At 39.7% G+C, this 15,809-nt stretch overlaps 1 long non-coding RNA gene across 2 annotated transcripts in view; it reads right to left on the bottom strand.

The window, feature by feature from the left end:
* LOC116460168 (uncharacterized) overlaps nt 1-15,809 on the bottom strand; it is a 33,436-nt gene that overhangs the window by 8,315 nt on the left and 9,312 nt on the right. The window contains exon 3 of one of the 2 annotated variants that reach the window (XR_009211391.1): nt 9,299-9,416. The exons of the other annotated variant lie outside the window; for it this stretch is intronic. This is a non-coding gene — a long non-coding RNA (uncharacterized LOC116460168). The remainder of the gene's footprint in view (nt 1-9,298; nt 9,417-15,809) is intronic. 2 annotated transcript variants of the gene reach the window in all.

Raw genomic sequence — 15,809 nt, 5'->3', positions numbered from 1 at the left:
CAGCCCAAATATTGCTTTCTAACTTAGCTGGCTAAATTAGGTTAACATATTTATATAATTAAGATATTCACATAGAGTACCCTTTCAAAACACATATCACAGTTCATAATTTTTTATTTTTATTTTTTATTTTTAATTTTATTTTTTATTTTTATTTTTATTTTCTGTTGCCCAAGCTGGAGTGCAGTGGCATAATCTCGGCTCACTGCAACCTCCGCCTCCCAGGTTCAAGCAATTCTTGTCCCTCAGCCTCCGGAGTAGCTGGAATTACAGGCACATGCCATCACACTCAGCTAATTTTTGTATTTTTAGAAGAGACGGGTTTCACCATGTTGGTCAGGTTGGTCTCAAACTCCTGACCTCAAGTGATCCACACCTGCCTCCCAGCCTCCCAAAGTGCTGGGATTATAGGGCATGAGCCACTGTGCCCAGCCTACAGTTCATAATTAAATACTTACTAACCTCTTCATTTGGTGAAAGTCTGTTCTCCAGTAAGACCATAAACTCCCTAAAGACAGAGATATTTTATGGTTTGGATTTCTCCTCCAAAAGTCACATTGAAATTTAATTGCCACTGTAACAGTATTAAGATACGGGACCTTTAAGAGGTGATAGAGGCTCTGCCCTCATAAATAGATTAATGCCATTCCCTTGGGAGTGGGTTAGGAGTGAGTTCCAGATAAAATGATTCGACCCCCTTTCCTCTGCTCTCTCATGGTCTCTTACCCTTCCAGCTTCCACTGTGGGTGACACAGCAAGAAAGCCCTTATCAGATGATCAGCCCCTTGACCTTAAACTCCCTCACCTCCAGAGCCATAAAAAATAAATTTCTTTTCCTTATCAGTGACCCAAACTGTGGTATTCTGTTATAGGAGCATAAAACAGACTAAGATAGGAGATAATGTGTTTAGCTTAAAATGGGATTCCCACCACTTAACACTTTGTCTGTCACGTGGTTTGCTGAATGAATGAGTAGGAATGACATAATTTGGACTGAGATTTGGCAGATGAATCAGAAGAGACTGGAGGCTGTAAGTGTGCTTGCTCACAAGAATATATGGTGGGGAGGCTGTGTTGAAGAAAGGCATAGCATTACACATTTCTTATTTCTTTCTTTTTTTTTTTTAGAGACGGAGTCTCTCTCTGTCGCCCTCAGGATGGAGTGCAGTGGCGAGATCTTGGCTCACTGCAAGCTCCGCTTCCCAAGTTCATGCCATTCTCCTGCCTCAGCCTCCCGAGTAGCTGGGATTATAGGTGCCTGCCACCATGCCCAGCTAATTTTTGTATTTTTAGTAGAGAAAGGGTTTCACTGTGTTAGCCAGGTTGGTCTTGATCTCCTGACCTTGTGATCCACCTGCCTTGGCCTCCCAAAGTGCTGGGATTACAGGCGTGAGCCACCGCGCCTGGCCTACAGATTTCTCATTTTCATTAAGCCCATTTCTACTTTTTCCATGTGTAAATTATACACACATTAATGACTATATGTGCATGTATATGTCTTTCTAGGGGATCTGCAGGAGACAAATACCACTGGTGCATGGATAGTTTGTCAGAAGGCCATTTGCTTAAAGGATAGGCTTCTTTTAGTACAGATTTTAAATAACATTCTCCAAATCCTATATTTAAGACACAAGTCAGAATGATCACATTGGCATAAATCACCTGCATTTATCAGAAGTGTATATAGTTTCTCCAGCAGAGGGTGCTAAAATATAAATTTGACACAGTGAAGCTTAGCACAAATTTATTCAATAGATTTGTCAGCTCAGTCTTTATTGTCAGGTTCTTGCAGCAAATCTAACCAAAAAGGGCCAGTCTTGTAGATTATGAGCATGGGAGGTCTTAGAACCAAAGTTACAAATGTGAAATTTTTAGTATTAAATCTTAAATACAAGGGCAATTTCCTCCAAGTTAGCTTGCTATAATAACTTTGTAAAACTTTCAGTTAATGTTTTTTGGGGAAAAAACTTGTTACAAGGGGCTATATTATGTGTTATATACATAATATTTATATATTATGATATATAATGTAAGTCATCAAAGGACTGGAAAATAAGCCTTTTTAGAAAGATGGACAAAATTATCATTAGTCCCTCCAATTTGTAGAGGGTGAGTGTTTTATCACACTCATCAAGACAAAATCCTCTCAAGTTATAGAGGCTCATTTTAATCCTTAGAAGCCTTTTTAAAAACCCTATATTTCAGTCAAATGAGGCTAGGTAATGCTGCAGTAACATTCCACCTCAAAGTTTCAGTCACTTAAAACATCCAGGGTTGATCTCCACCTCGTGCTGTATATCTATCACAGAGTTGGCTGGGGGATCTACCAGGTGAATCAGACTGAAGGAGCAGCCGTCACCCAGAAAGTCACCAGTTACTGTGGCAAAGGGACAGCAAAGCACAGGCAATCATGTGTTGGCTCCCAAAGTTTGTCTGGAGGTGGCATCCACTTCCTTCACTCACACTGTCTTAACTATACAGCAAATCACATGCCCACATCTAAGTTCTAGAGTTCAGGAAATATACTACTATTGTGAATCTTGGAGGAAAACCAGAACTATTTAATGGATAGCACTAAGAACTATTACATGTTATAAATGTGATAAGAAGAAAATAAAACATATAAGTGTAAAAATTAAAAAAAATTTCATTGGAAAAATATAGCAACATTGTTTTATACGTTATCCTTATATCCTCGAAGTCAGGGCCTGTAGGGTTATTATTAACTCAACTTTCATCCTTAGTGACAAGAGTTGCTAGCATGGATAATGAAAATACTTTGCTTTTGAATTCATTACTATATACTGTTTGGAGGGGAGGAGTGGGTAGTCGATTTACTCCTCTACTTAGGTTTGTCTTTGATTAATGTTAAACCTACTTGACTTTCCTGAGAACATAACTGCAAGATGTGCGAGGAGGCAGGTAGGAGACACTAGGCCTGGGAAAAGGTCAGGCAGCCTGAGCTTCTGCTGCTGACAGGTGACAAAACGAAAATGACAACTTTGCTGCTTAGCACACCCTTTTTGCTTAGCCTCGTAAAGCCACAGAAGCAGGTTTCTCTAATAAAGATGTAAAATGAAGTAAGTAGTCCCTCCAAGTACTAGAAAGGAGAGCTTTGTTTCTTAGCACACCCAAAAGGAATCTCAGATGGATCTGCCACTAAGCACAGAGTTTGGTCACCTCGTGCAGTGATCGCTGCTCACTGCTCACCAAGAACAATGCAGGGTTGCAGTCAGGTTGTAATCAGAGAGGCACAAAACAGGTTATCTTGGGAACTGAGGCTTTCCTGCCAAGGTAGACCTGGCAAGTTGCCTGACCTAAACAGATAATGGCAGCTAATACAGGTGGACAACATGACCTTAACATCGCGCCCCAACCTGGATCCTGCCTGGAAAGGCAGTGAAGGCCGAGTCAGAGTTTGGTTCCTATCTGCCTATGTCGCGAGTTGCTGAGTTGGGGAGAAAGCTTCAATGAATGCTTTGTGCATTTCCACGCAGTCAACTGGGAGAAAGAGAAGCCCCAAAGGAACTTTAGAATGTGGTATCACATTTTAACACTCATCATCTTCAATCCTCATCCACCTACACTTTGCTAATATCCTTCTCATCATTGAAGGGCCTTGCAGCTCCCACATTCTCCAATGCCTTCCCTAAACCCCCATTTAGAATGACCTTTCTACCTCCATCACTTTCTGTATACAGCTCTACTATAGACTCCCAGCAGCCCACTTTTTATTCAATCTGCTTTTGTATCTGTCTGTCTCCCGCCACCAACCTTTGGCCTGTGAGCATCTGGAAGGCAGAGATCAAATATCATTTATCTATGGATTTTGCTCAGCTCCTACCCAGTTCCATGTACACAGAAAGTTTGTTGATTTAGATTGACTACATGGCCACTTTATGACAGCATTCAATTTTTTTTTTGTTGTTGTTAACCTAGGAAGAATTTCAAACACCCATGGAAGTACCGAGAATAACATAGCACTCACTCAGCATGGCATTAACTTCTAATATGTTTACTCAGGCAGTGGTGTCTAGAGGTTGAGAACAGGAACTCTGGAGTCAGAATGACGTGGTTCAGCTCTGTTTCTTATTACTTTCACCTCTGGAAGTCTCAAATGGGAGAGTTTTTCTATCTATAAAATGGGGCTGAGGGTTGTTACGCAGATTAACTGAGATAATATACGCAAAGCACTATGAGTGCCTGGTTCATAAAAAGGCCTCAAAAGGCAACTACTATTAGTATCACATGTATTACCATAAACTCTTGAGACTGAGCTTATGTTTCATACAAAAAGGGACTGTATATCCAAGCACAGTAATCACAAAAGTTGAAAATTATACGGATTAAAAAATATCTGATGAGAAAAAAAGAAGCTAAAGATCAAAAGAAAATTAAGAGACATATCAATCAATTACAATTATAGGCCCTTATATAGATCCTGTTTCAAACTAAGTAAACGCTGACTTTATTTGATGTTATTGGGAATTACTGTTAACTTTTAGGGCCGGGCGCGGTGGCTCACGCCTGTAATCCCAGCACTTTGGGACACCGAGGCGGACGGATCACGAAGCCAAGAGATCAATACCATCCTGGATAACACGGTGAAACCCCGTCTCTACTAAAAATACAAAAAAATAGCCGGGCATGGTGGCAGGCGCCTGTAGTCCCAGCTACTCGGGAGGCTGAGGCAGGAGAATGGCGTGAACCCGGGAGGCAGAGTTTGCAGTGAGCCAAGATCGTGCCACTGCACTCCAGCCTGGGCGACAGAGCGAGACTCCGTCTCAAAAAAAAAAAAAAAAAAAAAAACTTTTAAAGGTGTAATAATGGTATTGCAGTTATGGTTTTTAAAAGCAAGAGTCCTTACTTTTGAAAGATACAGCACATCCTGATATGTTTACAGATAAAAATATGGCATATGGGATTTGCCTTGGAATAATATAGGAAATACAGTATTTCCTATTTTTAAATAATACAGGAAATAACTGGGGGATTTAGATAAATCAAAGTTAGTTGTTGAGTTGGTGTCTTAGTTCAGGCTGCTATAACAAAATACCACAAATTGAGTGGATTACAAACAACAGAAATTTACTTCTCATAGTCCTGGAGATTGGGAAGTCCAAAATCAAGCATCTTCAGATTCTGTGTCTGGTGAGAGCCCATTTCCAAGTTCACAGATGGCACCTTTTAGCTGAGTTCTCACATGGCAAAAGGAGTGAGCTTAGCTCTGTTGGGTCTCTTTATAAGGACATGAATCCCAATCATGAGGGCAGAGCCCTTATTATCAAATCACCTCCCAAAGGCTCCACCCTCCTAATACCATCACCATGGCAGTTAGAGTTTCAGCATATGAATTGTGGTGGAATACCTTCCTGAATATATTGTTGTGGGTCCGTTTGCCTATGGGAAGCAGTTCTCTGAAACGGAGAACATTTACTGGGGAGTGCTCTTGGGATCAATGTCTGTGAGGGAGTGAGGAAGCAGGACTGGCCAGTGGGGGCGTGACTCATTCCGTCCTATGGGGTGCTCCAGAAGTGGCATAGGGAGCTGGGCCTTTCTATCTTCACATGACCAGTCACCAGATAAGAGCATAACCAGGACAAAAGGGTGGTGTAACTTCCATCAAGGCGGCAAGACTCTCCTTTGGCCTAGGACAAGTCCAGAAACACACTTAGCTATGCGAAGTCAAGACTGCAGCAACTGGCAAAATAAGTAGCTGAATAATGATGAATATTAGTAGCAAAAGACTTTACCTTTCCACCTGAAGTACAATAATTACATTTTAAATATCCTTAATAAAGATTGCCTGAAAGCAGATATTTTATTTTTGTATGTATTTCAGGAAGTCATCTTTCTTTTCATTACTCTATCTCAGTTACTAGCTTGAGGGAAAACATATCATTCTATAAAACAAGTGCAAGTGACTGAGCCACGGAAGCACAGGCTTCCTTAGGTTGATAAATAGCTTTCTCTTGAAACCTTCTTTGAGAAAAAGCTAGAGGAAGTAAATAAAAACATTGAAAATTCCTGGATAGCCACCTTAATGAACACATTATTTCAGCCAGTTTTGTTTTCTCCTAAGGCTGACTGGCAGGCTTCTGATTCCATCTCACAAGGGAGTCTCTTCTTGCTAATCCCAGAAACAATGCCGGGGCCATCTGTGTGCATCGCCAGCTAAAGGCTTGCAGCCAAAGAGTAGTGATTTAGTTTCCACTGAGGATGAAGCAGCATTTACTCGCTTTTACCACAATATACAACACAGTTTGAAATTTGAATGAAGAACGAATATTAAAAAAAGGAAAACAAGGAAGAAGGAAAGATTTTGTTTTCACTGAATAAAAATGCTACTAGATCCTGAATATCTGAAGTCTTGGTGAGATTACCTGAACAGAAGTTGTAAGCTGTATTTCATGAAACTCTACTAGTTGAATGTACGTAGAAAAATTAATATTGCTAGTCCATACCATCAGCTAATGAAGACTTATGAATCTCTTCTTTTTTTTTTTTGAGACAGAATCTCACTCTGTTGCCCAGCTGGAGTATAACGGTGCGATCTCGGCTCACTGCAACGTCCGTGAGTCACAAGATCAGCCCAAGTTTAAGGGGAATGAAAGTAGATTTTACCTCTTGATGTGCTTGCAGGGAGAAAGGGAATTAATGGCATTCATCTCTAGAAATTTATTTATCTCAGGTAAAATGTTTGAAATCTCATGTAAACATGAGACAAACAAAAACTGAGAGAATTCATTACCTGAGACCTGTACTACAAAAAATAGTCAAGGAAATTCTACAGAGGAATATGCTGCTAGGCAGAGAGTTGGATCTACACAAAGAAATGCAGATCTCTAGAAATGGCTAAGCTGAAAGTAAAATCTTAAAAAAAATTGTTTTAAGTTGTTCTAAAGATAATTGATTATCTGAAGCAAAAATAAGAGTAATGAATTATATAGTATTATGGCATATAAAAAGTAAAATGCATGCCAACAATAGCACAAAAGGTAGAACTGGAGAATTGGGAATATACTGTGGTAAATTTCTTATGCCATATGAGAAGCCATATAACACTATTTGAAGGTACTGAGATTAAAGATGAAGGCAACTTAATTATATAGAAGACCAAATAACACGAACAAGTGTGACTTAGCTGACACTGGGTGAAACCAACATTCCACCCAACAACAGCAGAATACACATTCTTTTCAAGCACACACAGAACATTGTTCTGTGGTTTTCTGATAATGTCTTTGTCTGATTTTGGTATTGAGATAAAGCTGACCTCAGTAATGAGTTGGATAGTCCTCCCTCCTCTTCTATTTTCTGGAGGAGTTTATATAGAATTCACGTTATTTCTTTAAAAAATATTTAGCAGTACATATATTTGAGATCATATGAGCCGGAAGTTTCTTTCTTAGAAAAATGTGAAGTATGAATTCAATTTCTTTAATAGACATAGAACCATTCAGGTCATTTATTTCTTTTTGAATGAGCTTTGGTAATTTGTGTCTTTCAAATAGTTTGTCCATTTTATTGTCAAATTTGCTGGCATAAATTTGTTCATCCTATTCCCTTATTGTCCTTTAAGTGTCTGTAGCATCTCAAGTAATGTCCTTTCTTTCATTTTTAATACAGACACAGTATATTTTATTGCACAAAGAGATATCTGGGAAACCCCCAAATTTTAGAAATGAAAAGACACACTTCTAAATAACACATGGGTCAAAGAGGAAATCAGAGAAAATAGAAAATGAATTGAATAAAAATGAAATAAAAACATGTCAAAATGTGTGAAATGCAGCTAAAATAAATGCTTACAGGAAAATTTAATCAATGAAATTTACCAAATCCACAAACCAAATAAGAAAAAAAGTGTATGATTATCTTACTAGACCACAGTCAAGGCATTTGACCAAATTTAACATCCATTTATAACAACAACAAAAAATTCTTGGCAAACTAGAAAAAGAAGAGAATTTCTTTCTTTTTTTTTTTTTTCAGAGATGGAGTTTTGCTCTTTTTACCCAGGCTGGAGTACAATGGTATGATCTCAGCTCACTGCAACCTCCGCCTCCTGGGTTCAAAACGACTCTCCTGCCTCAGCCTCCCAAGTAGCTGAGATTACAGGCGCCCACCACCACGCCCAGCTAATTTTTTTGTAACTTTAGTAGAGATGAGGTTTCATCATGTTGGCCAGGCTGGTCTGAAACTCCTGACCTCAGGTGATCCACCCACCTCAGGGTCCCAAAGTGCTGGGATTACAGGCGTGAGACACCGTGCCCGGCCAAAGAAGGGAACTTCTTTGACCTGCTAAAGGACATCTACAAAACAAACACAACCCTACAACCATCATCATAATGACTAGTGAAAGGCAAAGCTTTCTGCCTAAGATGAGGAACAAGCATTCGATGTCTGCTCTCACTATTCCTATTCAACATTGTATTGGAGGCCCAAGTCAGCTGAATGAGTTAGGAAAGGGAAAAAAAAGGCATACATATGGGAAAGGAAAAACAACCGTCTCTATTCACACATGACCTGATTGTTTATGTAGAAAATCTCCAAGTATCTACCAAAAAGCTTCTGGAACGAATAAGTAAGTTTAGCAATATCACAAGGTAGAATGTCAATATATAAAAATTCATTGTAATTCTATATGCTAGCAACAACCACACATTGAAATTTTAAAAATACCATTTACAATAGCATCAAAACCCATGAACTACTTAGGTAAAAATTTAACAAAATCTATGGAAGATATGCTTAGAATTACAAAACAGTGCTGAAAGAAGTCTAAAAAGATTTAAACAATGGATAAATATACCAGTTTGTAGATTGGAAAACTCAATATTGTGAAGATGTCACTTCTTCCTAAATTGTCCTACAGATTTAACACAATCTCAGCCACACTTTCTCTAGGATTTTTTGTGGAATGTTGACAAGTTGATTCTAAACTTTATATGGGAAAGCAAATTAGTTGGAATACCCCAAAACAGTTTTGAAAAAGTGGAAAATTTACAAAACTTGATTTTAAGACTTACCGTAAAGAAACAGTAATCAAGACAGTGTGGTATTGGTGAAAAGGTAGACACACAGATCAATGGAACAGAATAGAAAGTCTAGAGATAGACCCACACATATATGGTCAACTAATTTTTGACAAAGATACAAAGGCAATTAAAAAATAATAGACTTGCTGAAGCAGGTGGATCACCTGAGGTCAGGTGTTGAAGATCAGCCTGGCCAAAATGGCAAAACCCCGTCTCTACTGAAAATACAAAAATTAGCCCGGCATGGTGGTGCATACCTGTAATCCCAGCTACTCGGGAGGCTGAGGCAAGAGAATCACTTGAACCCCGGAGGCAGAGGTTGCAGTGAGCCGAGATTGCGCCATGGCACTCCATTCTGAGCAACAAAGCAAGATTCTGTTTCAAAAAAAAAAAAGAAAAAAATTAGTTTTTTCAACAAATGGTACTATAACAATTGAACACTTGTATACAAAAGAAAGAAAAAAAAGAACTTTGACCCATCACTTACACCATATACAAAAATTAACTGAAAATGAATCATATAGACATAAATGTAATATCTAATGCTACAAAATTTCTAGAAGAAAATACAGGAAGAAAATCTTTGTGACCTTGGGAAGCAAGTATTTCTTGTATACAACACAGAAAGTACAGTTCATTTAAAAAATACCAACTTGAACTACATCAAAACTAAGAACTTTTCTTTGAAAGGCTTTGTTAAGACAAAGAAAAAACAGGCCATAGACTAGAAGAAAATGTTTGTAACATGCATATCTGATAAAGGACTTCTATGCAGAATATATGAAGAACTCTCAAACCTCAAAAAGAGAAAAAATAACAAATGGGCCAAAAATTTGAAGACATTCTTTGCTGAAGAAGACACACGCTAGTGGCAAATACCACACACATGAAACGAGTTCAAAAATACCTGCTGAATAAATGAATTAATGAATGAGTTTTGGTCTTGCCAAAGGTACCCCACTACTTGATTAACTTTTTAGAATCCATTTTGATGATTACTCTAGTAATTAGAGCAAGTGAAAATTATTCCATTACAAACATACATAGTAAAGTCAGATAAAAAATAAGTTATATGGACTTCTTTTTTTTTTTTTTTTTTTTGAGATGGAGTCTCCCGCCGTCGCCCTGGCTGGAGTGCAGTGGTGCAATCTCGGCTCACTAGAAGCTCCGCCTCCCTAGTTCACGTCATTCTCCTGCTTCAGCGTCCCGAGTAGCTGGGACTACAGGCGCCTGCCACCATGCCCGGCTGATTTTTTTGTATTTTTAGTAGAGACAGGGTTTCACCGTGTTAGCCAGGATGGTCTCGATCTCCTGACCTTGTGATCCGCCCTCCTTGGCCTCCCACAGTGCTGGGATTACAGGCATGAGCCCCTGCGCCCGGCCTCTTATGGTATTTCTTAATATAAAATGATAGTATAGTGCAAAGTTCAGTGGAGTCAAACAATTTAGTAAGGGTCAATTTGATTTGGTCCCTGTCCTAAGCTTTCTGAAGACCTGGCTTAATGCAGGGATGGGTTTAGCCTATGTAGATAAGATTACAAAAATGAGAAGTCCCCATTAAAAAATTCCTCTCTCAAACAGACTTCCGGTGGATACTCAGTATCAGTGAGTTCAAGATAATACTAACAGACAAATACTCAGGGTATAGATAGATATCTATTAATGACCTTAATAAGGAAATGTGTCTGAGATTATTACTCAAATACCACAACTTGGCTACAGAATGAGTTTGTGCTTTGTTTCAATGCTAAGAGTTAATTTCCTTGGTTCTCTTTGTCAACACTAAGTTGGGTGCAGTGGCTCATGCCCATAATTCCAGCTACTCAGAAGGTAGTATTGGGTTTGTAGAAAGTATTAAAAGTTGTTCTTGGCTGGACACAGTGGCTCATGCTTGTAATCCCAGTACTTTGGGAGGCCGAGGCGGGTGGATCATGAGGTCAGGAGATCAAGACCATCCTGGCTAACATGGTGAAACCCCATCTCTACTAAAAATTAGCTGGGCGTGGTGGCGGGCACCTGTGGTCTCAGCTACTCATGAGGCTGAGGCAGGAGAATGGCGTGAACCCGGGAGGCGGAGCTTGCAGTGAGCCGAGATCGTGCCACTGCACTCCAGCCCAGGTGACAGAGCGAGACTCCATCTCAAAAAAAAAAAAAAAGTTGCTCTTACATTTATTTTTCTTGAAGATTTACGACACTTACAGCCCTTTGAGATTATGTACTTGGTTTCCATTGTGTCATATTTTAAATTTTAATTTTCAGCCTATCTTCTGGCAGAGTAAGAATCTTGAATAGTCCCATTAAAACATGGATTGGGTTTTCTTTCCATTTATTTATTTTTTCTTTTTCCTAAAGTGGAACAAAGGGTATTGACCTGTTCCCCAGCCAGTTCCAAAGGCTATCGGTTTGCTTTAAAGTGTTCGTTGGCTGGGCATAGCGACTCTCACCTGTAATCCCAGCACTTTGGGAGGTTGAGGCGGGTGGATCACCTGAGGTCAGGAGTTCAAGAACATCCTGGCCAACATGGCGAAACCCCATCTCTACTAACAATACTAAAAGGCTGGGCGCGGTGGCTCACGCCTGTAATCCCAGCACTTTGGGAGGCTGAGGTAGGCAGATCACGAGGTCAGGAGATTGAGACCATCCTGGCTAACATGGTGAAACCCCATCTCTATTAAAAATACAAAAAAATCAGCTGGACGTAGTGGCGGGTGCCTGTAGTCCCAGCTACTCGGGAGGCTAAGGCAGGAGAATGGCATGAACCCGGGAGGTGGAGCTTGCAGTGAGCTGAGATCTCACCACTGCACTCCAGCCTGGGTGACAGAGCAAAACTCCATCTCAAAAAATAAATAAATAAATAAATATAAAAATACTAAAAATTAGCTGGTTGTGGTGGTGGGGCACCTGTAATTCCAGCTACTTGGGAGGCTGAGGCAGGAAAATTGTTTGAACCTGGGAGGTGGAGGTTGCAGTGAACTGAGATCATGCCACTGCACTCCAACCTGGGCGACAGGGCAAGACTGTGTCTCAAATAAATAAATAAATAATAAAGTGTTTAAGAAATTCAGAGGTGGTCCGATCTTTGCATTTATAAGCATGTTCTGAGTACTGTTATGAGACTGCATGCTAAAGTTCCAAGATACAGTCTGGTTGATAGTCTATTTGTCTGGATGAGAAAACTATGTGTAAACACCAGCAGAAGTTCACTTAGCAAGGTCCAAAGCTATGCAATACTTGCTGGAGGCTGGAGGCGGGATGAGAGTTGTGGGAGCAGGGTGAGTCCAAAGTTGTATGGTAAAAGAGGCCATCCTCTAAATGTGAGGTCTTTAATCACGTCTATGCATCCAAATTCAGGAATTTAGTGACTTCAGCTCACTGGAAATGATGGACTACAAATTGTTGCACCATGATGTCTAGCTATTGGTGCATTGCCTTTTATTTTACTATAATTAATTTATTTTTAGAGTCAGGGCCTTGTTCTGGTGCCCAGGCTGGACTGCAGTGGCGCAATCACAGCATACAACAGCGTCGAACTCCTTGGCTCTAGCCACCACCTGGTCCCCCACTGCCTCACACCCTCCTGAATAGCTGGGATTACAGACATGAGCCACTGCATCCAGCTTGGTGCACTGCCTTTTAAAGCTGCAGATATTAATGTAAAAGAGCAGGTGAGCACAAACTCAACTGGAAGTATCACCAAGCTTCATTCAATTTCACTACAGGAAGAATGATCAGGATAGGTACATATGAATTGAAGTGTGTGTCCTTTTAGGGACAAAAAATAGAGAAAAATGCAAATAAGTGAAATCTTCTTTCGTTGGTAATACTTGGCCCCACTCTTACTAGCTAACCTTATCTTAGGCTCCAACATATGTAAGTTTCCTGGATATTAATTCCCAGCTCACTGAATTGTCGCTATTACTGGAATTCAACAGACCCTGTGGGTACTGGTCAGGCAGCAGTTTCTTCACTGCTAGTACCATGTTCAGTGTCACTATCAGAAACGTGGAGAAAATATTAGAACCTACAAAACACAAGGTCCAAAGCAGCCACTGTGCTTAACAAATGTGATTGTTGTTTTTATTTTTGTGTTATTTAAATGTGTTTTATATATGTGTTGTATCTCTGTGATAGCTAGAACTGTGTGTCCAAAGTTTTTTGCAAACATCTTTTTTTTGTTTGTTTGTTTTTGAGATGGAGTCTCACTCTGTCACCCAGGCTCGAGTACAGTGGCGAGATCGTGACTCACCACAGCCTCCACCTCCTGAGTTTGAGTGATTCTCCTGCCTCAGCCTCCCAAGTAGCTAGGATTACAGGTGCCTGTCACCACGCCTACCTAATTTTTGTATTTTTAGTAGAGACGGGGTTTCACCATGTTGGCCAGGCTGGTCTCAAACTCCTGACCTCAGGTGATCTGCCCGTCTTGGCCTCCCAAAGTGCTGGGATTACAGATGTGAGTCATCGCGGAGGCCTGCAAACATCTTACAATGCTAGCATGGTGCAGGTCTCAAAAGGGTAATGACCATATTTGTTTCACAATATTGTTTACATAAATATATTATTAAATTGACATTTAATCAGGGACTATATTTCCATTATCTAATAAAATAATATACTTTTCAAAGAGCTTTGAATTGGATAAAATTCTCTTTAGAATGTCACAGAAACCTCAGGTGGCATGGGGTAAATAACAAAAGGCCAGTTTGTCTCAAATATTTACCAAACGTCTACTGTGTGACAGAAACTAAAAAGGCAGTCAAAATTAACATTATAAGTAAAATACTGAACTAACCTGAAGTACTGATAGAATTAATTGTAAGTTTACCTCTAACAGAATTAGTTAGGGATTGGACATAAACTATATTTTGTCCCAAGATTACTGTTACATGTACTTTTCCATCCAATTAGTTCAATGAGGTCACCAAACAAGATTTTAGACAAATTCTTCATGACTCACTCTCCTGAACTCTGACCTATCCCCTTGAAAAGGATCAATCATGTTAAAGCCTTCTGTTAATTTTTTCCTTTTCAGAGTTTATATAAATAAAACAAATTCTTTGAAAGAGCCACTCTATTTTCAGGTAGAACATAAATGATATAAAAACATGTTGGGCAACAACAGTTAACGTGGCATTATTGATCTTGGTAGTTAGCACCAGTATTTCTAAATGCTGTTTATTCTTTGCCTATCTCATATCTAAATTTTGAACTTGTTCTCTGCTTTTTTTTTTTTTTTTTTGAGACATAGTCTCGCTCTGTCGCCCAGGCTGGAGTGCAGTGGCGCAATCTCGGTTCACTGCAAGCTCCGCCTCCCGGGTTCACGCCATTCTCGTGCCTCAGCCTCTCCGAGTAGCTGGGACTACAGGTGCCCGCCACCACGCCCGGCTAATTTTTTGTATTTTTTAGTAGAGACGGGGTTTCACTGTGGTCTCAATCTCCTGACCTTGTGATCCGCCCGCCTCGGCCTCCCAAAGTGCTGGGATTACAAGCGTGAGCCACCACGCCCGGCCTGTTCTCTGCATTTTTATGTTGTTTAATGAACCAGCTCTTTATTTTACAATCGGCATTTATCCTGTCTTTTCTATACAAACTATACCCCTTAGGTAACCAAAGAGTATATGGGGGATATTTTTCTTTAAAGCATTCTAGCTAATAAATGAAAAAGGAATGTAGAGCTGGAATACCACAGTTTTTCAGCCCCTAATGAATCACTGGATGTAGTATTGAGCATGCCTAAACATCATAGGAAGAGTGGACAATCAGATATTTTGTGCTTCCTGATAGAAAAGCACACCACAAATGTATGAAGTATTTTTGCCAAAAAAAAATTCTCACGTGAATCCGATCAAACCTCTAGAGCCAGTTACCGATTTACAAACATACAGAATGCAGAGCACTTGTTAAGCTATGGCATTCCCATTGCGGGGATGCCATCAACAAAATCCAGACTATTGGAGATTCTACAGTACAAACAAATTACAAGAAAAAGAGATGAATAGATGTAGATATTAAAGGAGACTTAAAAGACACATCAAGCAACTGCAATGTTAAAAAGAAAGACATAAACCTAACTGGAGCGTTGTATACTTACTTTATTTTATTTTTGTTTTGAGATGGAGTCTTGCTCTGTCGCCTGGGCTGGAGTGCAGTGGTGCCGTCTTGGTTCACTGCAACCTCTGCCTCCCAGGTTCAAGCAATTCTCCTGTCTCAGCCTCCTGAGTAGCTGGGATTACAGCTGCCCACTACCATGCCTGTTTAATTTTTGTATTTTCAGTAGAGACAGGGTTTCCCCATGTTAGACAGGCTGGTCTCGAACTCCTGACCTCAGGTGATCCGCCCGACTTGGCCTCCTAAAGTGCTGGGATTATTGGCGTGAGCCACCGCACCTGGCCTACACTTATTGTCTCTAAAGACATTAAGAAATCTGATTTTTAAGGTATTATAATGGTATTGTGATTGTGTTTTTTAAAAAAAATCCCTGTCTTTACAGATACATACTAAATTATTTACAGATAAATTATTATATCTGAGGTTTGCTTCAAAGTAATAGATGGAGGGAAAATAGGTAGGATATAGATAAAGCAAGATGGGTCATGAGTTGATAATTTTAAGATAGATGATGAATGCGTTAGGATTCATTATTATTCTGTCTTCTTTTGTATATGTTTGAAATGTTCTATAATTAAGAAAAATAAATAAAATCACTGGAAAGGCTCACACCTTATCTGCTCTTTTAGACTTTAATACTAATAGCTGAAGGAAGACCAGTGA

The sequence above is a fragment of the Hylobates moloch genome, unplaced genomic scaffold (assembly GCF_009828535.3).
Source record: "Hylobates moloch isolate HMO894 unplaced genomic scaffold, HMol_V3 SCAFFOLD_20, whole genome shotgun sequence".
In the NCBI taxonomy this organism is placed as follows: domain Eukaryota; kingdom Metazoa; phylum Chordata; class Mammalia; order Primates; family Hylobatidae; genus Hylobates; species Hylobates moloch.
This window is presented reverse-complemented; position numbering and strand designations above follow the sequence as displayed.